Consider the following 25,502-nt stretch of genomic DNA (forward strand, 5'->3'; position numbering starts at 1 on the left):
TTCTTTAGATTCTCTGTCTCCATGCTCAATCTCACTTTCTCTCCTCTAGCTAGATAAATAACTTTTAGGTTTGTGAGCTGCTCTGCTTCCTTTGGCACAGAGCTTTACCCCATACTGTATGTTAACTCTCTGGCCCAAAGCCATCTGGCCAGCTCTTGCATATCCTTTAGCAAGGATATGCTCGTCTCCTGAGTTTAGAATCCAACTTTTATATTCAGAGCCCAGCTGAGAATCTGGAACACAGTAGGAGAATATAATACCTGTTCTCGTCTCAATAAATATCCACTGAGTGGGTCTCTCTTGCCTCAGAGTGTCACAAGGCTCTGATTAGACTTTTCTTTACATTTCTTATATAGATATTGTTGAACCAGATATATCCAAATATGGAATTCTTTACCTGTAATTCTTGCTTGTTTGACCTTACTATGTTGTCCTCCTCTAAGTATGCTTAATAACATTGTTTTATAAATACTACTATTTATAATAATACTATTACTGTTATTGCCAATACTAATAGCAATGATCATAATGGTAATTGTATCAGCTAATATCCACTGAACAGTTATGTGCATGAATTTTGTGGTAGAATTATATTGTGTCATCTTTTACACAAATATAATGGATATTGCTCATATTTGTAATTAAAAGGACTGAAAGACTGGCACTGAGCAGCCTCCAGAGAGATGCATTTTGTTAAGGAAGTATCAAGCTGGACTTCAATATTCAATCTATTTCATTTTTTTACATTGTTAATTCATGTTGTATTTGTAAGGCTAAAAGAAAAGACAAACAACCCAAGCAAGACAGCCAATGAGATAAATAATATAACCTGGCTTTAGGTAAAAAGACTAGGAAACATCTAGAAAACAATAAGAAATTGCCATTATTAATTTAAGGCAATATTTTCCAAGAACTAAGCTAAATGTTTTATGTAAATCGTCTCATTTAAATTTCATTCTATGAGGTAACTAATTAATGTCATTAAGAACCATATTCAAGTCTAGGTAATATGTAAATAAATTAGGAGTTGTAGCTAGATCGTTTTGATTTCATAAGCATGTAACTACTAAACTCAAGAGACAGAAAAATTTGCATAGATCTGAGCAGAAAAGAAGGAAACCAGACCCACTCATTACATTTCAGAAAGCAGATCAAGGCAGCCCAAACCATCTGGTAATGGATGTGAAGAAACTGTTACAACAACATGGTCTCTGAGTGGAGGGCAGAACATCATTCTCAGGGTCAGATGAAAGAATAATTTAGGTTAAAAAAAAATTGACTTGAGAATGCACAGATGGAATAAAGACATAATTTACATTTAAAAAGAAGGGGTTTAAATTTCACAGAAATGATAAATCAGGTAACTTCTCTAAAAATCCACCCTTTGATGTGTTTTTCTTTTCCTCTTATACCAATAGATATGCAAATGAAATAGGGGAATAACAGGATAGCCAATTATTCTGCCTCAGTTCATTACTTTTAGATTTCTTGGTATTGATCATCACCTTGTCTGTCTCCTGCTAGTCAGTTTTATCAATTCACATTGTGATAGAAAAGTAATTACCTGCCACAATTAGTTCTTTGTTAAAATATCTGACTAAAATTTTTAAATATCAATTACGATCTTTTGTGATTCGTCCTTTTATATTTTCACATCACCATTGTCCTTCATTTCTGTAACAATTTTGCAACCTTTTTAAGAACTACTTTCATGGGACGCCTGAGGGGCTCAGTTAGTTGAGCATAAGCCTTCAGCTCAGGCGATGATCCTGGGGTCCTGGGATGGAGTCCCACATCAGGCTCCTCACAGGGAGCCTGCTTCTCCCTCTGCCTATGGCTCTGCCTCACTTTCTGGGTCTCTCATGAATAAATAAGTACAATTTTTTTAAAAAGAACTACTTTCTTAATATCATTTAGTGTAGCTTTTCTACAGGAGCTGGAATTTCCATTTGCAGTGTTGGTTATTAATTAGTTATGACTATACTTATTAACTGGGGTAGATTGAAATTCAGAATTAATCTGTGTAAGTTAGGAGGAGCACATACCTTATTATTTTAAAAATTTTTTCTAAAGGTTTTTATTAGAGAGAGAGAGAGAGAGAGAGAGAGAGAGAGAGAGAGAATATGAGGAGAAGGAGCAGAAGGAGAGGGAGAGAAAGTCTTAAGCAGACAGACCACACACTGAGTGCAATGCCTGAGGTCGGGCTTGATCTAAGGACCCCCGATTGCGAGATCACAACCTGAGTCCAAACTGAGTCCAATGCTTAACTGAGCACAAGAAAAGCACATGTTTTAAAAGATGCCATATTTGTTGAAGGATTGCAATTCAAAATTATCTATTATTAAATTTTCTTTCACTCTTTTATACATGAGCTATACTTGTTGACTTGGAAAATGCATTTAAATTGAAATGAATTGAGAGTGATAATTTTTGGAGATCTCTTTATCTTCCTCAAAAGTCATTGCTTATGTGGATTTTGATTTTAAAAAAATCTCAGGGGCACCTGGGTGGCTCAGTGGTTAAGCGTCTGCCTTTGGCTCAGGGTGTGAGTGATCTCAGGACCTGGGATCAAGTTCCACATACAGCCTGCTTCTCCCTCTGCCTATGGCTCTGACTCTTTCTCTCTGTGTGTCTCTCATGAATAAATAAATATTTTTTAAATAAAATTTTAAAAATCTCAAATAAACAGTCCCATTTTTCTTGACAGACTACTACTTGTATATTTGAAGATTCATTTCTTTTCTTTCTTTTTTTAAAAGATTTATCTATTTATGACAGAGAGAGAGAGAGGCAGACACAGGAGGAGGGAGAAGCAGGCTCCATGCCGGGAGCCCGACGTGGGACCCGATTCCGGGACCCCAGGATCGCGCCCTGGGCCAAAGGCAGGCACTAAACCACTGAGCCACCCAGGGATCCCCCTTTCGTTTTCCTTTTTTCCTTTTCCTTTTCCTTTTCCCTTTCCTTTTCCCTTTCCTTTTCCCTTTCCTTTTCCCTTTCCTTTTCCCTTTCCTTTTCCCTTTCCTTTTCCCTTTCCTTTTCCCTTTCCTTTTCCCTTTCCTTTTCCCTTTCCTTTTCCCTTTCCTTTTCCCTTTCCTTTTCCTTTCCTTTCCTTTTCCCTTTCCTTTTCCCTTTCCTTTTCCCTTTCCTTTTCCCTTTCCTTTTCCCTTTCCTTTTCCCTTTCCTTTTCCCTTCCCCTTCCTCTTTCTATTATCTATCTATCTATCTATCTAGCCTGAGTGGAGGCAGGGGCAGAGTGAGAGGGTAGAGTGAGAAAAAGCATCTCCATCAGTCTCCTTGCCAAACTTGGAGCCAGACTCAGGGCTGGATCTCACAACCCCGAGATCACAGTCTGAGCTGAAATCAAGAATCAGACCCTTACCAGCTGAACATCCCAGGTGGTATGTTTTAGGGTGGAACCCTAAAATGCATATGTAAGTAAAACTCCAGCGACTCAAAGGATACTATTAAAAGATTACCTAATCATTCAAAATGCACATTGGTTAAATTGTTTTTCTATGGCCTTCTAATGTATTTACGTTTATACAAAAAAATCTAAGTGAAAGATTTTTTTTTAAGATTTTATTTATTTATTCATGAGAGACACACAGAGATAGGCAGAGACACAGACAGAGGGAGAATCAGGCTCCATGAAGGGAACCTGACATGGGACTCAATCCTAGATCTCCAGGATCACACCCTGGACTGAAGGTGGCGCTAAAACGCTGAGCCACCTGAGCTGCCTGAAAAAGGTTATTTTAATTCAACATTTCCTCGGAAGATTCATTGCAGGCAGTGTAATCGGTTGGGATCTCCAAGTATTGTAACTGGACCAGTGTGAGTTTGCTCCTTTGGTGAGTCAGAAGCTACACCAGGTTGAGTTGTCCCTCAAAGAAAACTTTATTTCCAGCAAATAAGGAGAACAGGAGGAGTGCTTGACTCCTTGAGCAAGGGTGGTGGGGTTCCTTTTATTTAGGGCTGGGATGAATATTTCGGTGGGGAAGCCTGGTCATGAGACATAGAGGTGGGCATAAGGTCACACACGTGCCTTAAGGAAACTTGCATATACACACAGTGGGTGTTATGTGAATGAGACTGGTGCTCCAACTTGGGCAGAGGTTTTAATATTATAATGAGGTAAACATAGTTGTCACTCATTCTAGAGCTCATTCCAAGGTCTGTCTGCAAAGTCATGAATCGGAGGTTAAGCTCCAACTGGTCTGGATGGTCTGGGCCATGTCAGAGCAGGCACTCCATCAAGGGACATTTTGTTTCCCATTTGCCTGAACTATAAGCTGGAAAAAAAAAAAAAGCTTAAGGAAGAATGTGGAACAGAGGCTGGTGGGTCCAAAAGGGTGGGCAGTGCAGGGCACGTCTTGGGGTCTAGCTGGTGACAGTATTGACCTGGTTTGAAGTGTTGGGATTCGGAGCTGATGGCCAAGAAAGAATTCTTGAGACATCTTTGGTGCGAAAAGGTGATTTTATTAAAGCATAGGGACAGGACCCATGGGCAGAAAGAAGTGCACTGGGGTTGTGAGGGGTGGCTGATTACATAGGATTTTCTATTCTATAGAGGGGAGGGTGATATTAGGGCTCAGAAAATGGAATCTACAGGTTTTTGGAGATTGCTTTTTTCTTGTAAGTTGTTAAGACAGTTGCAAATTGATGGAGACTCAGGTCCTACCTGAATTCAGTGATCTGTATCTGTTAACTACTCATTTTACCTTTTCCTTGTTCTAGGGCAGCCAGGAATGCCTGAGTAATGTCACATATCTCACCTGGGGAAGGGTTGGGGGTGGGAAGTGAGGGATATACAGGTTGCTGGTTGTTAGTTTGTGTTTTGCCCTCAGCCTGCCTTTTGCTCCCTTTTCTGAATGACACCCATGTAAATTACACCTGTTCCTTTTATTGAAACACTGATACAGCAACTCGAACATCAGAAATTTTTGGAATTCTTCTATGATAACATTAAAAAGGCAACTTGAAATATTAAACTTTATTAAGTTATATGTACATACATATTTAAAATAATGCTAAGCAGGCACTGAGCATATAAAGTTACAATAGGGATCCCTGGGTGGCGCAGCAGTTTGGTGCCTGCCTTTGGCCCAGGGCGCGATCCTGGAGACCCGGGATCGAATCCCACATCGGGCTCCCGGTGCATGGAGCCTGCTTCTCCCTCTGCCTCTCTCTCTCTCTCTCTCTCTCTCTCTCTGTGACTATCATAAATAAATAAAAATTAAAAAAAAAAGTTACAATAACTTTTTCTTAAACAGGGTAATCTATATACTCCCCTTAGTTCTGTAGTTCAATTTAAAAACTATTTTAATTTGAAAATCATGTTTTTCTTCTTCTATAGTTTTTACTAGCATCTTAAAAATAACATTAAGTAGCTTATGATAATCAAGTTGATGATTCCTATATTGGCTTAGTTCCCTTATTCTATTTGATATGGTGATTCCCTCAAAATCTGATCGTGTTTTCTTTTATCTGACAATCAGAAGAGGATTGTGTCTAGATAGATACATATACATATATATTTACATATATATTTTTAATTCATAAAAAATAAAAAAACAATTTTAAAGTGATGTATACATGAAGCTTCTTCTCACTGTATAATTTAAAACTTTTACATCTCATTATTGATATTTAGCTTTTGGTACCAGCAGCAGGGCATAGTAGACTGTTCTGACTGGTCAGGGGCCTGCTCTGTTACATGTCTATAGATATTATGGATACTGTACTGGTCTGTGTATGTTTTGGATGTCAGCTCTTCATGTAATACCTAATAAGTAGATCCATAGAAGTATTTTACTATTTAAAAATGCAATTCAGTCAGAATAGACATTCCATTTCCATTTTGCATTTATTGAGTCCACACCAAATACTGTGCTAATTGCTTTTGTTCATTAACTATTTAAATCTAAACAGCTACTGCATGAGAGAGCCACTATAGTTAACTCTTTAAAAGGAAAACAAGAACCAGAGATTGAGGAAATTTTACACTTAGATATTAAGCAGATAATTTTTTTAAGCAGGGAATTAAAACACTAATCCACTACTATTTGATAGCAAAATCCATATCGTTTCAATCTCAAACTGCACTGTGTCTTAAAATATATGATATCTGGGGTGCCTGGGTGGCTCAGTCCATTAATTAATTAATTAATTTCAGCTCAGGTCATGCATGATCTCAGGGTTCTGGGTTTGAGCCCTGGGTTGGGCTCTGGGCTTAGCTGAGGAGTCTGCTTTAGAGTCTCTCCTCTCCCCCTTCAATCTCTAAAATCAATCAATCTTTAAAAAAATGAAATGCATTTTTATTTCTAAAAAGTAAAATAGAGTTTGTCTATCTCAGAATATTGTTAATTGTTCTTGGCTCATGGAAGATGGTTTGTAAACATTTTCATGGTGATTGATATAATTTACTGAAGTCAACTCTATGTTGCTATTCTTTTCTAGATACCAAACAAACTAGTTTTTTTTTCTACATGAATATATTGAAGAAAGACAGTAATAGCTATTATTTCATGAGCTATCAAAATGAAGAAACCATTGAACCAGAACTAGTTGCCCTTTTTTTCTACTTGTGTGCAAATATGTATTTTAAAGTAATTTGTTGTTGTTCCTTATGTGGGCAATAATGGAAAATTTAATGAAATTAGGCATATAAATTGCTTTGAGACTTCCAATACAAGGCACTGTGAATATGATGGCACAATTTTGACAGCTAATAATTTCTGGAATAATCATTATATGGTGTGAAGGCTTGATTTATTCTTTTTTTTGGGGGGGGGCTTGATTTATTCTTACATTAATTAGGATGGTCAGTCCAAGTACTCCTTTGAACTAATATTGATATTCTAAGGTTTGGTTTTATGGTATTTATCTTCATGAGAATTATAGATATTATTAAGCAACATAAAATATAAATATTTAATAAAAACATTTAATTTTATTAATAAAATTAATAATTGTTGATAAAATCAGAATTTAAAATCTTATGTTTCATGAACAGGTACTGGAAAGTAGAAGTAGTTAAGAGTAGAGTAAAAACATACTCATTTCCTTGTGTTATACTGGTCAAGCACAGCTTATTTTTCTTTCATATTTCAATTACAGAAATATAGATTCAAGTATTGAGATACCAATTAATCAGTTAGGTGTTCAAAATGTTATGTTCCAAAGTAAGAAAGATGCATTTGACATTAAATATATATATAATATATATAATTAAGCAGATGATTTTTTTAAGCAGATAATTTTTTAAATATATATATTTAAATCAGAAAGTCTAAAAGATATAAAGAAAAAATATTTTAGTGAGAACTACAGTTCTTACAGGTTAGCATCAGGAACTTAAGTTAAAAAGTTCTGTAATCTCATGTAAAACAAAAATAATTGATTGCTTATGAGACACATATAAAAATAAAATTCAGGGTAAAAATAAAAAATAAAAACATGGAAAGAGACAGTTGACTCTAATAGCACATAGGTGTTAAGGGGACTGATCCTTGTGCAAGTAAAATTTACACATAACTTTGACTTCCCCAAAACTTAACAGTAATGGCCTACTCTTCACTGGAAGTCTTACCAATAATATTAATAGCTGATTAGCATTTTTTGTATGTTGTGTGTGTATTATATACTGTATCCTTATAATAAAGAGAAAAGAAAATGTTACTAAGAAAATCATAAGGAGGGATAAATGCTTTTATAGTACAGAATTATATTTACTGAAGAAAATATACATATAAGTGGACCAGCACAATTCAAACCTGTGTTATTCAAGGATCAACTATGTAAAAATACATATATCAAAGTAAGAGCTGTTACAATTCCAATAGAAACTTTACAAATAAAATGTCATTAAGTTATACCAAAAAGGATGTTGTATAATATTGAAAATAATGTAAAATCAGTATATAGCATTTATGTATCAAAACACCACATTACACAAACGAGGGTAAGGATAAACATTTACAGATTGAAAAAGTTATTGGAAATACAGTTTTGCTGTGGAATCTTCACCATTTCTTTACCTTCGATAATGTTTACCAAAAGTTTTACATTTTTGTATAGATACATACGCTTATATTGTATCATTATTACTATGAAGGGGAGTTAATAGTGGACATTACATTTTATAACCAAAAGGGAAATAATTTATCTTCTTTCCAAAATCAAGCTAGATTTTCCCCTAAAGCTAATATATTCAACCAGCTAAACCTTCCCTAATCTGTCAATATTAAAAATTATAAACTGTATTTTATCATAATACTATAAAATAGTTCCACTTTATTTATTTATTGTTAGAGAGTGTGTGTGTTTGAATAGGGGGCTGAGGTGGGGAAAGGCAGAGGGAGAAGAGAAAAAATCTTAAGCAGGCTCCAAATCTTAAGCCCAGGATCTCACAACCCTGAGATTGTGACCTGTACTGAAATTGAGTCGGACAGAGCCAGCCAGGTGCCCCAGTTCAATTTTAAATAATAGCAAAAGGAATGCAGCTACAAAGGAAAATAAAACTTACAAATTAAATAAAGAGGTAAAAAATAAAATTAGGGAAGGTTTGAACTGATGATAGAGAAATAATATTTAGCGAAACTTATGGAATGACATTAATAATTGGTAAGTTTAAGAATTTAGAGTATGAGTATGAAATACTGCAGCCAAATTATCTGAACACCGGCTACATTTTAGGATCCTATGAAGAATCCCATCTGAGTCTAGTTCAATTAGAAACTTTGGCAGTGGATCTTAGTGTCCATAGTTTTTGTTGTTTCTTATAAATGTTAATATGCAGTAGAGATTAAGAAACACCAATCACAGCATCATAACAAGGTATTGCAAACTAACAGAAGAACATAAACTAAAGAAAGGGAAAAATGAAAGCAAAGGGCCAATTTATTAGAAAATAAAAATTAATGTAATTGAAAAATCCATAAGCTCTTCCTAGAAAGGTCCATGCAATAGATAAATGCTCAAGAACCTGACTGATAAGAATAAAAAACTATAATTGGGATTAACATAAGCAAGTTAGTCAGAGGGGATATTGTCCTAATATCTTTCATGAAGGCTTGTAATAAAATTCACATATTTCTGATTATAAAACTAAAGTATAAAATGTGAAAGTTGAAAAAGCAAAGTATAAAAAAAATCACATATTTGCTAATTAGAAATGAACACTTTCTAAAGTCTCTTTTCAAAATATCAACTATACAGTAGTAAAAATCAGAAAAAAAATGTTCAAAAATGATATGAATGAAAAATACATGTTTTCATTTCAAAACCAAAGAAAAGCTGATTAAATTGAGAGTAACCTCTTGTTCCTGTATGGGAAGACTTAAGTTTTGAAGGAATGATTACTTCCTCAAATTAATCTCTAATGTTTATATTATTTCAATGAGATTATTGCTGAAAATTAAATAAATCCAAAATTCCATCTGAGGGATGCTTGGGTGGCTCAGTGGTTGAGCATCTGCCTTCAACTCAGGGCATGGTCCCAGAGTCCCAGGATTGAGTCCCTCTGCCTATTTAGAATTCAGAGGATATGATATTTTTAAAGGTCAGGATTTAATTACAGAGAACAAAGTATGCTCTGGTTGGTTTAAGGGGAAAGAGCCTTGGTTCCTGTATACTTAAGTTAGGTGCAAAAATCTTCAGGACAGCTGAAGAATCAAGAAGTGGGGCTTTTAGGAATGCCCTCAAAGTTACCCTCCATAGATGAGCCATTGAGAAACTTCATCCTCTATCATCAGGAGTCTGCCTGACTGGCATGTTGCAGCAGTATCTGGTGGGAGCTAAGAACCAGATCACCACCCTGCAGAGGGGAAGCAGACAGGAATTGATGCCTATGGCAGCCAGCATGAGAACAATGGCATGCCTGCCATCACCCTTAGGGGTGGATCACATGTTCCACACCTCTGACATCTGTAAAGCCAGTGACTATACTGCATCTGCAGTTACTATTTCCCCAGGAAAGAAAAAAAAAATCATTCCACCCAGATTTTGTCAGCAAGAACAGCAGCAGAATTCACATCTAAGTCTCCCTTCTGGATTCCACATTTGGAGTACATCTGACTAGTAGATCCCAAAGCCCTTCTAGCCACACCCCAGGCTTCAGAGGAGTCTAGAAACTGTAGGCTTTTTTTTTTTTTTTATGATTCTATTTATTTAAGAGGGACACACAGAAAGAGGCAGAGACCTAGGCAGAGGGAAAAGCAGCCTCCCTGCAGAGAGCCTGATGTGGGACTTGATCCCGGGACCCTGGGATCACACCCTGACAGTGGAAGGCAGATGCTCAACCACTGAGCCACCCAGGTGCCCCTAGAAAATGTAGCTTTTAGTTTCCCTGTCTGTGTGGAGGAGGTTTTCCATGGGAAGGGGGTTGAGATAGAATGGATGGTTAGAATCATTTCATCCTAGACACGATCATTATGTTTGCCATCATTTGTTCTAAAGAACAAATAGAAGTGTGCCAGGAGGGGCAACTGAAAGGAGCTCTTGGGCAGAGGAAGATGTTGGAAACTGTAAAGAAAGAAAAGAAAAGAAATTGGAGTTTATTTTTGAGAAGCCCAAATAGATGGGAGTGAGTGAAAAATGTTTGTGTGGATAGCTGGGTTGGGGGAATGGAAAGATTTCAAGTACCATTTTATAGGCATTCCATTTTGCTCCAGGAGAAATGGGGGAGGCTAATAAGTCTTTAAAACTAAAAAAGTGCTGAATCCTACTCTTTAAAAAAAACTCAGGATGATATTAACGATCCAAGAAATTTTAGTGTTTCTTTTAATGTTCTTCCTAAAGGGATCTTGATGTATTCAAGTACATTTTAGCTTCTCAGCATGAAATCCAGGCTTTGGTGTAGAAAGAGTGCTCAGCATAAGCTTGTAACTGGCCTGAATGTCATAATAACTGAGTATTAACTTAAACAACAAGAAAAATAACAGTGAAAGCTGATAAACTAATGTAGGCTTCCCTGATGTGGTCTATATTTTTATGGAGAGAGTACCTAAATATATATGTTTATTTACATATACATTTATATATTTAAACATATACACCTGATATCTGTATTAGCTCAGGGAAGAGAATCATAAACCAATAAGAAAAAAATCCTTAGAAAAGCAAATTTGGGAATTATTGAGTTAAACCCATGCTTGTGGTTTCCTGCAAAATGCTCAGATTTTATAACCTAATGTGCAATTTGAATCTTCGTGTTGATGATATATTATGCATCATTTTTTACAATTATTTGACAAGGGAAGTATATTTTCCTGTAGCATAGTGGAGGACTAGTGTTTCACAGAACAGATTTTGGATATACGGACTTAAAGTCATTGAATTTCTTAATTATTTCTAGACCCCTTGGGAAAGAATATGTTTTAAAAATTTGGGTTAAGTCATCAGTTTATCTTTTGATATTTGTATTCATTTTTAATGTGTTTCCCTTGAGCATTTACAAATCTAGGCACTTCTTAATTTAACTCAGCAGCTGAAAGGGAAAGATAGCATGCACAATTAAATTTATAGATTATTTTTTTAAATATCCTTTATCCATTTTCTTTACATAACAAACATCTTTTTCTAAGAAATGGTAACAGTTTTGTAAAATTTGCAGCATCTCTTCTCCTTTCTTATGTTTACTACTAGGATTAAAAAAAAAAAAAAACGACCTAAGCAGATGACAGGAAATTGGACAAATGAAATAAATGTTTGGAAAACCCCTTGGCAGAATTTGATCCTTCTTATTTCAGATTAAGAATGCTAATTTAAATATATGGGAAAAGACGTAGACTTGATATTTTAGCAGATGTCAACACAAAAGTTCTCGTGATAAACTGGACAAAGTTGAACAGGTACAGAAGACTTTGTTCAAGGTTACTGCAGTTGGGTGGAGAGGCCAGAACTCATTCCGAGCTCAGCGTTACTTGAAACACAGGGCTGGAGAATTTCTTTTTTTTTTTTTTTTTTTTTCAATTTTTTATTTACATTCCAATTAGTTGACCTACAGTTTAAGATTCATTCCAGGTGTACAATTATATGATTCATCACTTATATTCAACACTCTCATGTTCATCACAAGTGCCCTCCTTAATGCCCATCACCCATTTAACCCAGATCCCCTGCAGCAACCCTCAGTTTGTTCTTTATATTAAGAGTCTGTTTCCTGGTTTGCATCCCCCCCCCACCATGTTCATTTGTTTTGTTTCTTAAGTTCCACATATGAGTAAAATCCTATGGTATTTGTCTTTTTTGTCTTTCTCTGACCTATTTCACATAGCATAGTATATACTGGCCCCATCTACATCATTGCAAATGGCAAGATTTCATTCTTTTTTGATGGTTGAATAGAATAGGGCTGGAGAATTTCTAAAAGTTAGGTTAGGGAAATCATAGGACATCTCTCCTTGATAGTTGCCTTTAATCAAAGCAATAGTAAACATCCTCTTATTTTCATAGCAGGAGGTAGTTTTAGAAATTGGAGCAAGTCGTTCTGTCAATGACTTACCCTCCCACAGACACCAGGAAAATGGGGAATCTATCTTCCTTTAATGACTACACTTCAAAAGAAGGGCTTCCAGGTCCTTGAGAAAGACTTCCCAGATTGTAAAGCTTGCAAGCAGCCTTTTAAAAGATTTACATCAAAAAGGGCAGTGAATAGACTTACAATTAAATATTTTCTGAAATAAATATTCTAGGAAAAGGGGGGATCAGGGGTCTGTAGTGAGGAAGAAGCCTATCTAATGTTCATTCGAGTTTAGAAGAAGGTTAAGGCTGTCTTGGGCACAAAGTATAACCAGAGAGAGTGGGTGGGCCATTTTCTGGGTATTTTCACAATAGTAAGTTTAGAACATATGCATTGCCAGATGTACAGAATGAATAGAAGAACATATCTTCTCAAGGAATGAACTAAACCAATATTTTCACTGTCTCTTTGTTTCCAAAAAGTCTGTTCCTTGAAAAGCAGAGCAAGAAGAGACATATTTTATGCCTCCCCTTTAAATTGCTCTCTGAAAAAAAATTAAAAAGAATGACTGTAATCCTAAAATTCCCACTGCAAACAAGAAATAGCTACACACTAATACTTACACTTTTTTATATATATTGTTAGGTAATAAGATGTTCACGTTAGAAAATGCACATAAGATGTTTTTGTTTCCTCTTATGATTTGCTCTAGTTCCCTGAATTTCACATGTAAAACTAGCCAGCAGTGACAAATGAGACCACTCTTCCTGGCTTTTTACATCTCCTTTATTAGCACTGTCCAGCTTAAATAGTTTGAGGAATGCCCAGGGTTCACACATCTGTGCTCATGTACAGATCTGGTTAGCCATCTTGTGACTTTTTTTTTTTTAACATAATACCTGTCTTTGGGCTTTACTTTCTCCTTGGCTGAATTTCGCAGCACACTCAGGACTATTCAAGATCTGCTGGGTGCAAGTACTGTTTCACCTAGGCACTGAGGTCTTAACCAGGTCCCTTGGAAATAATGTCCTCCTGTTCTCTGGATGATGTGTCTGGCACTCTGGGATTTGTGATATTCTTTCTTCTTCTTTCATCAAATTAGTTTTAGAAGGTCATGAACCTTTCACTATATGTGCTTATATGTGTTACAGAGTTGCAAGTTAACAGCTTCTCCATATTTATTAGTGGTTCTTCTCATGAGGACCCTTAGAGGAGTCCATGATGAAATAAATACCACATTGACTGTGCTTCTCTACATTCTTCTCCTCTGTCCATACTTGAGGCTTTATGAATGTGTTATGCTTGTCACATCTGGCTCTCTCTTCCTTTGGGATTAGTTCTTTCCAAGAGTCTCATTAGATCCTGCTGCACACAGATTTCTGACTGAGCAACCCCACATATTTTCCAGACTGTATACGGTCATGTCTGCTCTGTGGTTTGGGTTTAATCTGGGATCTATAATACTTGTTTTTTGTAGGTACAAATTCTCTTACTTGCTCATTCTTTTTCTTTCTGTATTGTGTTCCATTCATTCAGGTGTATCAAATTATGGTCATTTTAAATAGGTATGTAAGTTTTAGTTTTCCTTTATGTAAATAATTCACATAACTTTCAGCAATAATGAGTACATTGATATATTATACAACTTGCAGGGAAGGTGTGGCCCATATACTACTTACCTGCATTTGCAAACTAGGCTGTTTCTTTCAACAAAGTGCCTATTTTATGTCCGTCTAGGAATGTGGCTATACTAGTGAGTGAAATAGACTAAAATTCTTGCCTCCAGGAAGGATATATGTAAGTTACAGATATACAATACATTTTGGTGTGTGTGTATGTGTGCCTGTGTGTATATTCCTATATAACAAGATTAAGAATTTATCTTCCGGACAGCCCAGGTGGCTCAGGAGTTTGGTGCCGCCTTCAGCCCAGGGCCTGATCCTGGAGACCCGGGATCGAGTCCCACATCTGGCTCCCTGCATGGAGCCTGCTTCTCCCTCTTCCTGTGTCTCTCTCTCTCTCTCTCTCTCTCTGTCTCTGTCTCTCATGAATAAATAAATAAAATCTAAAAAAAAAAAAAAAAAAAAAAAGAATTTATCTTCCACATATGCACCAGTTACTCCCTCTTGCTCCTTTTAGGCCTTATTGTTTTCATAAACAGTTTTATGAATACAAAAAACATTTTGCATTTTCTTACTGTGACAACTCCTTTGCTGTCTATGTGGGCTCTTTTTATAGCAACTGTCACTTAATATTTGGAGGAGAAATATAAAATGGTTCTCCTTTTTCTAAATAAAAACTCATGGTAAAGAGGCAAGACAGTGATAAAGATTTCATAGCTAAGAGTTTTCCCTTCCATTATTTTGGGTGGGGTCACAGGGAACTCAGTAACCATAGACTAAACTACCTGATTCCTGTGAATCTCTTCCCTTATCTGTAAAATGCAGCTACTCATAACTTCTTGAAAAGATTGTTGCAAGCACCAAAGAACATAACTATGGGCTGATGTTGTGCCTGGGACATAGTGGGCACTTGCCACCTTGATTATGTTCCCTGTCTCAGAAATTAAGACTGGCCATTTGCAAATCAGACTCATGTCAAATAAACTTAAGAAAACTGATAAGATTGAAACACAAATGGCCTTAACAAATTTGAATCCTCTCTTTGTTATTACCTCTCATACTTCAGTTTGGAATACACTTGATCATACTCTGTGTTGTATTGTTTTTATCTCACGTGTCCTGTTCTAGTAGGAAACCTGTGGTGGTCATAGATGTACCAGCCTCATCTCTATAGTTCTAGAGTGCTTGGAAACGGTTTTATGCAAAATCCACTCAATATGTAATTTTTCTGTTTTTAATTTGTGGAAGTACCTCTAAGTTCACAATGTTTTCCCCCAACATATGTATTTAAAATACAATACAATAATAGTATGCCTATTTATTTATTTGAAAGATTTTATTTATTAGAGAGAGTGAACGAGTGAGAGAGAGAGAACAGGAGCAACAGGCAGAGGGAGAAGCAGACACCTTGCTGAGCAGGGAGCCAGATGTGGGGCTTGAAACCTCTTGGGACTCTTAACCAACTGAGCCACTCAGGCACCCTTAAAAGCATGCCTAATATCAATAGTTTATTAGGAAGAGTTGATGATATTCACCTTTAAATTTTTTTTATTTATTTATGATAGTCATAGAGAGAAAGAGAGAGGGAGAGACATAGGCAGAGGGAGAAGCAGGCTCTATGCACCGAGAGCCCGATGTGGGATTCGGTCCCGGGTCTCCAGGATCGCGCCCCGGGCCAAAGACAGGCGCTTAACCGCTGCGCCACCCAGGGATCCCGATATTCACCTTTAAAATATTTTCTTAAGTTTTATTTTTCTCAGTTTAGTTTTACTTTTTTGACATTTCCAAATGCATGCAAACATAAATCTCATTTCTTTCTGTATCCTTAGGTGTCTCTTAAATATTTTGCTCCTGTTGTAAGGGACAACCAAGATAAATTATATTGTATTATTGTGCATGACAGCAGCACAACACCATGGGGCCAAATTCATTCCATTTCTATGAGTCTGTTAGAAGCTTCCACACAAAGAAGCAGGAGAGTTACATACATAGAAAAAATCATTTATCCCAACCATATGTATTATCTATCCTTTTTTTGTTTTTAATTTCTCTACCCTTTTTTAAGTGGAATACAGGCTTTGCCACATGCAACCTCATCAGTCACGTGTTTCAGGAGTAAATAAACCACCAAGAAGATCAAGTAGGCGAGATTTTCACTTCAGTAAGTAATAGCATTCACAGGGAGGAAATTCTACAAAGTTTCTGCATGTGCCAGATGCATATTAGAACAGTGAGGAGAAATCATAAGCAGTGACTCTTTTATGCCTTATTTTACTTCCATTTAACCAAACCAGAAAACTTTCTCTGAAAAACAGGCAGTAGGATCTAGAATAGTATGGTATCAGGAAGTTTTAGATTCCATCCTCCATCCTTCACCTTGCTTAGAAGGTCCTTTGAGCAAATTCTTTAATGATTCTATGCCCTTTTTATGCCTTCCAGAAAGCCACGATTGACAATTGAATATCTTCCACTAAGTGGATAGGAAAACCGTGAAAGAAGTAAGTTGTAGTTCCTCCAGAAAAAAAATTCACTGACTGATAATAACTTGAATTTATGTAAAGTTTGATCTTTTGCACTGTCATCTGAAGAACTGAGAAATGGGGTACTTTGAATACAGGAGTCTGAAAAGGCAATAGGAAAGCTGTGAGTGCTAAAATTGGCATGACTGGTTATCTGAAAGATTCCATGAGTTTTTATATTCCTTCTCATATATGAACTCTACTCATGTAGTCTTCCAGAAATAGTAGCAAGAAAAGGTGGTGAGAGATCAGTTAAGGCTGAGAGAGAGAGAGAGAGAGAGAGAGAGAGAAAGTGAGTAAAGGGAGAAGGAGATGAGGGGGGAGAGAAAGAGGGAGAGAGAACTGAAGTGTTTTGTTTCAATAAATTTGTTGGTTTCATCATGACATTTCACCACAATTGAACATTTTACCTGGTGGAAGTGAGAAGAAAAAGATTATCTGGTTTAGGAAACTGGAACTGGAGTATGCTGCCTATGATGTCACCTCTGGAAAGGTCTCCTGCTGTTCTTGAATAACCACTGTTCTTTCAGGGAAGCCACAAAAACATGACTGATAATTAGGAGAAGTAATTACTATTTATACATTGACACCATTGTGTTCTTCAATTCTGATTATCTATGAGTCTCCTTTTTACTCCAGTTTTGCAGATGAGGAATAGAAGACTTAGAAAAGTGAAAAGAAATTTTCCAAGTTACATACCAACTATTTCTACATCTAGAATGTGCTTCTCTTGATAACACAGCCCAAGTTGTTCTTAATTTGATATAATACTATTGTTTTGTTAATTCATTGAGGATATATAAAGATGCAGCTCCAAGTGAGCAGTTATTGTTTAGAAAATATCATAAAATATATTAAATGTATTGCTTTTGTGAAAGGTGTGACTCTATTCAAATTAAATATAATAATGAAGATCCATATTTAAAAAAATAAGCTAAAAAAATAAGCTGGTGAAAAAGTAGACAAATACATGTCAAAATATGCCTGATTGTCATATTGAAATTAGTCCACTGAATTGGGTTCTCAGTTTTCTAAATGTTAAACCAAATGCTTGAGTTGTGTTAAAATAAACTCACAGAGAAATGGGTCGTTCTAATATTATTATTTCTAATATTAATAGGTCTTTCTAATACATTAGAGGAGTGTGTTGTTCTTTATAGAATGGGGCATCTGGGCTCTAACAAAAAAATGGTATCTACTGTGATTTTTTTTGAAAGACATGTTATTGAAATATATGTTAATTTTTTGGCTAGATTGTAGAAATAAGTCCAAGGTACAAGCCAGGAAAGCCAGTTCTTGGGAAGTTAAACTCACATGACCTCACTTTATTTCTTTAGGTCATTTAATTCTACATTTTCTAAAATATGCTGTAGGAAAACTAGTTTACAGGATGATGATAGAATTTCCTGGTTAAAAAGTCATGGTTGTAAGCCATTATGAATATTTTGGATTGTTAATTAAATTGTGTTCCTGATCCTTTAGTCACCAGATAAATATTATGCTTTTTAAAATAGGAAAAAAAAAAGTGTGCTTGCTTTATAATCCTACCAGTTATTTCCTCAAGATGAGGGAGGGTGGTGTTGTCAAACAATTACAGTTTTTAATTTTTTTCTTTTTTAGATCTTCATACTTAGGCATTTTTCCAATCATTTCATTACAACAAAACAATCTGAGACATAATGAATGAAAATTAAAAATAAATAAAATAATCTGAGACATAGGATGTAGGAGAGATAATTTTGTCTTGAGAACAGTAGGGGTAGGATTGTTTCTACCATGTTGTATGTACTAGAAGTCTCCACCAGGTATGTTGTAAAATAAACCCAAAATGGGTTGCTTACAAAAATATTTATTTCTTCCTCATATTGCTGGCTGGCTATACGTTGAGTCTTTTGTCGTTCTCTTCTGTGGTGCATTTCCTATCCCAGGATCCAGACAGAAAACAAAGTATCTGTCTGTTGCCTGTGTCTCTTACTTCTCTGTGATAAAGTACATGAGTGTACTTCTCATATGCCCTTACCAAAGCCAATGGTGTGGCTAAGCCCGATGTCAATGGGTAGAGGGTGCATTATATCTATGGGGGGGAAATATATTGGGGAGCAGTATTTAAACCTCTTACAGGAAGGCACACATTTTTTACAAATAAGTTATTAATTTTGATGTAATATTCATCAGAGGATGGAATAGAGTTTGTTGTTTTGAAGGTTCTCTTTTGCTCCCACCCTCCAACATATTTTTTTGAACATTTAGTTGTGTCCTGGAATCTACTTTTAATAACTCAGACTTGCATATAGTGGATATCTAACAAAATTCATTCACTTTTAAGATTCGAAGCTATTATTGTCTCTTAGCAATATGAAAGTGCCTCATGCATGGTTATAAGATTATTTATGAATAGACAATTGGTTCTTTGAAATTAATTTAAACCCAATCTAGTAGCCACAGTGTGAACATTTTGTTCAAGAAGATTGGAAAGCAGTTCAATTTCTGCACCTGCCCATTCCTCTGTTGCTTTCCACGTGGCATTCTGTCTTAGATATATCATCAGCATATTATCTAGTGTTTGCATTTCAAAAACTGCTGCTTTCTGGGTTTGATGCTGCCTCCAAAGTCTGAATCAGGCGTATAGGCACAAACTAACTGCTACTTAAGTTTAGTGGGTAAAAATTGTCAAGTAGTTGAAAATTAACATGTATTTCAGGTTATTAAAGTTATGATAAATGAAGCATACAAAAAGTGGTTTTCTTAAGGATTTACCTTTCTTCCAAACACGATACAGGTTGTACATTTTTTAGGTAATATTAATATGTCACATTTGTAGCACAGATCAATGGAGAATAACTTTAGACAAAAATGTATCTTTTGACCTACATGTACGTATGTATTATTAGAGAAGTTCACAATTAAATAAGTGTACAAGATCAAAATTATTCACCATAAGCCATGATGAGCATTAATGACTCAAATTACTGAAGGAATTTTTAGCGTTCTATCACTGGGCAAATAGAGAATCAGGTTTCAAAAAAAAGTCAAATCACATATTCTCCCTTTGTTTCACTTCCTACTGTGGAATTTTATGAGAATGTCTCTGTCCAGCCTTGCTAATCAATGTGGCTAACTGACTTGTAACAAATTCCTCTGTGAAGCCATCATTTACTCTGACTTTGTTGCAGTTCCACTAATGACTTTGTGGATAGATTTGTCAGGACCTTCTGCTAGGATTAATGTTATCTGTCTTCCCTGAACAAGTAAAAGAACAAAGAAAAAGAGGAAATAAAAAGCAGAAAGATTGGAAGAAATAGTGATCAATATTTGTATTATTGGGAATTTCAACTATTCTTATTAGTATCCCAATACTTAACATTTATATTATAAATCTTATAAATTTCACTGATCTTATTTCATATCATAATTTGTTTGATTTATCTGAAATATGTATATAAGAAATTACATTTTTGGGATGCCTGGGTGGCTCAGCAGTTGAACGTCTGCCTTTGGCTCAGGGCATGATCTCAGAGACCCGGGATGGAGGCTCACATCAGGCTCCCTGCAGGAAGCCTGCTTCTGCCTCTGTCTATGTCTCTGCCCCTCTCTGTGTCTCTCATGAATAAATAAATAAAACCTTTAAAAAAAAAAAAAGAAATTACATTTTTTGGGGAGTGACCATTTTGCCCTTGGCAAAGACAATAAATACAAAATGATAGGAAGGAATATCCCCTAAATTAATGGTGCCAAAAGTATGAAAGTGCATACCATTATTGTAATATGAAAAAAAAAAAACAACTAAGGAGATAGGAATTCAAATAAGAAAAGGTTTGGATTCAAGAGAAGTCACAAATTATGACTATAGTGAAATACAGCTAGCTATTGAGACAATGCAGTAAAACCAGTATTACACATTGTTTCCTACAAAAATAATACATAGTCAATATTTCTATTTCCATGTATCAATTAAATGTGTTAAATCATAGTGTTATGGTAGTAGTGTTCAATTTTAAAATAATAAACTGTTCTATTTGGGATAGGTTTGAACAAAATTATTCTGAATAAAGGAGATGGGGAAAATATTCTTAGGTAATTGTTTCTGCTATTTAACTGATTAGACTATTTTTGCTGGGGAAATTAAATACATAGAAGTGGATAAGAAAAATAAGATTATGTTTTAATGAATTTATTTCTTTTATTTTTGCCAGTATGAAAGGACTTTTAACAGTAAAACTGTTGAACACACATACTCAATTACCATAGGGTCTTCCATTCTCTTCTCTTGCTAGATACACTAAAATTAAGCTTTCCCAGGAACTGATAAAGTACAAGGGTTTCTTTGAAGTGATGCTCTAATCCATTTTGTTGGCTAATATATATGGGAGCGTCTTAGTCAGCTCTGGTGTTATAGTAAAATATCACAGACTGGATGGTTTCATCAACAGCAGTTATTTCTCACAGGTGGACATTGGAAGGTCAAGTTTTTTTGTAAAGTTTATTCATTCATTCATTCATTCATTCATTTGTTCATTCAGTCATTAGAGACAGACAGAGACAGGCAGAGACATAGGCAGAGGGAGAAACAGGCTCCCTGTGGGAACCTGATGTGGAACTCGATCCAACGACCCCAGGATCACAATGTGAGCCGAAGGACAATGCTCAACCACTGAGCCAGCCAGACATCTCTGGAAGGTCAACTTTAAGGTGCTAACCCAGTTAGATTCTGGTGAGAGTTCTCTTCTGGCTCTCTTCTGCTGATGGCCACTTTTTTCATTGTGTCTTCATCTAGTAAAGGGAGAGCTCCAGAGTCCCCTCCTTTCCTTAGGAGGACGCTGATCCCATTGGAGATTTGGAGACAAGAATCTACTGACCAGAGAAGCCAGTAAGGTGGGAAACAGTTGTGTTTTTCTTATCCATACATGTGTTTCAAAATTAGTTTTCAGTATGTCCTTATGGCAGTCAGAAAACTAGCACACAGTAGACAGGTGTTGAGACAGCATACGGTGGTGTGTTTTGCTTTTGTGCTCTCTTGAATTTCTTGCTTTATTAGCCACGTGCAGTCCTGCAAGGAAGTGGAGGGTCTAGTCTATTTGCATGATTTTCAGGTGTACAGTAACATTTGTATTTCCTCTCCGGATCCTGCTTTTTGTGGTGCAGTGTTTTAGCATCTTAAGTTATAATATGATTAAATTTTAGATCTTTGTTTTGGGTTGAAAATGATTTTCAAATGCATATTTCTGAAGTTCTGGTGATACTCTTTAGTAGATTTTTGACGTGCCTTAAAGTCCCTGCCCATTGGATGCAAGGCCAGGCGATCAACTCTGTGCAGTCATAAGACAGTATGGAAAAGGGGGAGGAGCTTTGGTATTTGGTTAATGAAAAAGAGACAGAGTGGCGAACCATGAAACCATCTGAATCAGATCTTACAATGCTTGCAGCGACCTACAATCTAAATTGATGCCTTCAGAGCATAGGTACACAGCTGTCTCATGGAAGGCCTTGATGCTGGTTCTCATCTGATTGTTTTCCTTGCTGGTATAGGATGACAAACACGGCTCTTTAAAGATTGCCTGGGGTATCACTGTTGTGCATGTATATTCGGGAGTGTGTGTCCCCTCTGTGTTCGTAGTAAAAATTTCAGAAGCAATTTGTTGATTCAAAGATTATGATAAGGGCAGCCCCGGAGGCCCAGAGGTTTAGCGCCGCCTTCAGCCCAGGATGTGATCCTGGAGATCCAGGATCAAGTCCCACATCAGGCTCCCTGCATGGAGCCTGCTTCTCCCTCTGCCTGTGTGTCTGCCTCTCTCTCTCTCTCTCTCTCTCTGTGTCTGTCATAAATAAGTAAGTAAGTAAGTAAATAAATAAATAATAAATAAATAAAATCTTTAAAAAAACAAAGATTATGATAATCTCAAAATATTTGTACTTGTATTACTGGCTTATTTCACTTAGCCTAATGCCCTCAAGATTTATCCACTTAAGGATGCCTGGGTGGTAAGTGTCTGCGTTTGGCTCAGGTCATGATCTCAGGGTCCTGGGATGGAGTCCCCCATCAGGCTTCCTGCTCAGTGAGAAGCCTGCTTCTCCCTTTCCCTCTGCCCCTCCCCCTGCTTGTGCTTTCCCATTCTCACTCTTTGTCAAAAACATACATAAAATCTTAAAAAGATTTATCCACTTCCGTGGAGTATCTACGGTAGTTAAGTAGAAAGAATGGTGGTTGCCAGGGGCTGGGAAGAGAAGAAACTGAGGGCCAACTGTTCACCGTGTTCAGAGTTTCAGTCAAGCAAAATGAGAGTTCTGGAGATCTGTACAACGTTGTGCTCATAGTTGAAGGTACTTTACAAGTATGCTGACTGTATTGTCCACTTACAAATTGTTTAAGAGGATAAATCTCATGGATTATGGTTTTTTTTTTTTAATGAAAATTTAAAAAATAGGGATCCCTGGGTGGCGCAGCGGTTTGGCGCCTGCCTTTGGCCCAGGGCGCGATCCTGGAGACCCCGGATCGAATCCCACGTCAGGCTCCCGGTGCATGGAGCCTGCTTCTCCCTCTGCCTATGTCTCTGCCTCTCTCTCTCTCTCTCTCTATGTGACTATCATAAATAAATAAAATTTAAAAAAAAATAATGAAAATTTAAAAAATAAATAAAACTAGGGAAGCCTAGGTGGCTAGTTGGTTAAGCATCTGCCTTTGGCTCAGGTCATGATCTCAGGGTCCTAGGATGGAGCCCCACATTGGGCTCCCTGCTCAGCAGGGAGTCTGCTTCTCCATCTCCCTCTGCCCCTCCCCTTGCTTGTGCTCTATGTCTCTCAAATAAATAAAATCTAAAACAAACAAAAAAAAATGTTGCTGCCAGAGTAGACAGTGCTGCACACCAAGGAAATTTAAGGCATATATGTTGTTGTCAGACTATAACTTGTTTGCAGATTACAGTAGCCATTCAGCTTCTAAACTGCCATTTCTCTTTTGACAAAATACATTTAATCATGAAGATAAAGGTGTTTGTGCACATGAAAATAATTTGACCTTAATGATAATCATATATAATAAATTTCATTTACAAATGGTGACATTTAAAAAAAGACATTTAAATAAGATGAACCCAACTATAATAAATAAAGATATATAAGCATAAGTAAGATCCAAGACGTTTGGCTTTTTATTTAAAAAAAAGAGAATTGTAGGGATGCCTGGGTGGCTCAGCAGTTGAGTGTCTGCCTTCGGCTCAAGGCATGATCCAAGGTCATGGGATTGAGTCTGACATCAGGGTCTCTTGCAGGGAGCCTGCTTCTCCCTCTGCCTCTCTCTCTCTGCTTCTCTTCTCATGTGTCTCTCATGAATAAATAAGTAAAATCTTTTAAAAAATAAAAAGAATTGTTGAGAAGAAAATGAGGTTTTTTGTTTGTTTGTTTGTTTAAACATTTATTTATTTGAGAGTGAGAGAGAAAGCTTGAGCATGAATGAGCTGCAGCACGGGGGTGTGGGGGAAGGAGAAGCAGAGGAGGAGGGAATGGGACAAGCCCACTCACCACTGAGCAGGGAGCCCAGTGCCCAATGTGGGACTCTATCTTAAGACTCTGAGATCATGACCTGAGCCAAAATCAAGAGCTCAACTGACTAAGCCAGCCAGGTGCACCAGGAAAATGAGAGTGTAAGGAAAACTCTATAGAAATTTAGACTGGGAAAACTTGAAGTATGAGTAGTATCTACATATATTTTCAGATGACCACAACTCTGCCCATCCAGTACATGGACGCCTCTCACACCCATTGTAACCATGACCTGTACAATTCACTTTAAGTCAAGTCAGTAAACATGGCTTGAGCCAAAGTTTAACAAATACAGTGCTATTTGATCGAGTCGTCAAGTCTTGCCCTGTGGAGGACAAAAACCTTTTTTAAAAGAGTTTGAATAATCACACTGCAGCATTTGCTACAAGAACTTTCTTCATCATTCATTTCAAGGACCAACATCTTCATTTCCCATTCAATTCTCCTATCACTCTTATGACCTTGAAGTTTCTACATTCTCCTTCTTCCTCCTGTTCTACTAGGGTCTGAGAATACTTGAGTTATAACTCTGCTATGTTGGGAAAAAATAAGAAGGCAGTATGTAGTAAGTTTCAGCATTATTGGTAATACTGTACTTCTTTTAAAAAAATCATCTAGAGCAGCCCCGGTGGCTTAGCTGTTTAGCGCCACCTTCAGCCCCAGGCGTTATCCTAGAGACCCAGGAGTCGAGTCCCATGTCAGGCTCCCTTGCATGGAGCCTGCTTCTCCCTCTGCCTGTGTCTCTGCCTCTCTCTCCTTCTGTATCCCTCATGAATAAATAAATAAATAATTAAAAAAAATAAATCATCTAGACAAAGTGAGAAAAATAATTATATTTTTTATATTTGTGCAGTGGTCACATTTGTTTTATGATCATGCACATTCCTTCATTCACTTTTCCACTTTTGAAATGAAAACATGTAACATCCTCAGGTGGAGAGATTGCTTTCAACATCAGCTTGGTAAATAGTAAGGCGTGTAAAGGCAGGAGCTGAGGTTTTAATCCTTTGTCACTGTCTGTAGGAGTTATCAATTCTTCTGTAACAATTCGCCCTAGTACTTAATACTTTAGAATAGAAAAAAAACATTTGTCATCTCACAGTTTATTTTTAGTGGATGAGGAATGTGGGAACAGCTTAGCTAGGTGGTTCAGGTTCAGGGTATCTCATAAGTGTGCAATCGATATATTGACTGAGGCTGCAGTCACTCTATGTCTAGGTTGGGGAGTGAGTGTCTGCTTGAAAGCTAACTCATGGAGTCCTTTCCACAGGGCTGCTCAGACCTGTGGCAGCTGACTTCCCCAAGAGCAAATGACTCAGAGAGTAAGGGACTCATAAGACAGAAACAACAGTCTTTCACACT

The sequence above is a fragment of the Canis lupus genome, chromosome 11, assembly GCF_011100685.1.
Source record: "Canis lupus familiaris isolate Mischka breed German Shepherd chromosome 11, alternate assembly UU_Cfam_GSD_1.0, whole genome shotgun sequence".
NCBI lineage: Eukaryota > Metazoa > Chordata > Mammalia > Carnivora > Canidae > Canis > Canis lupus.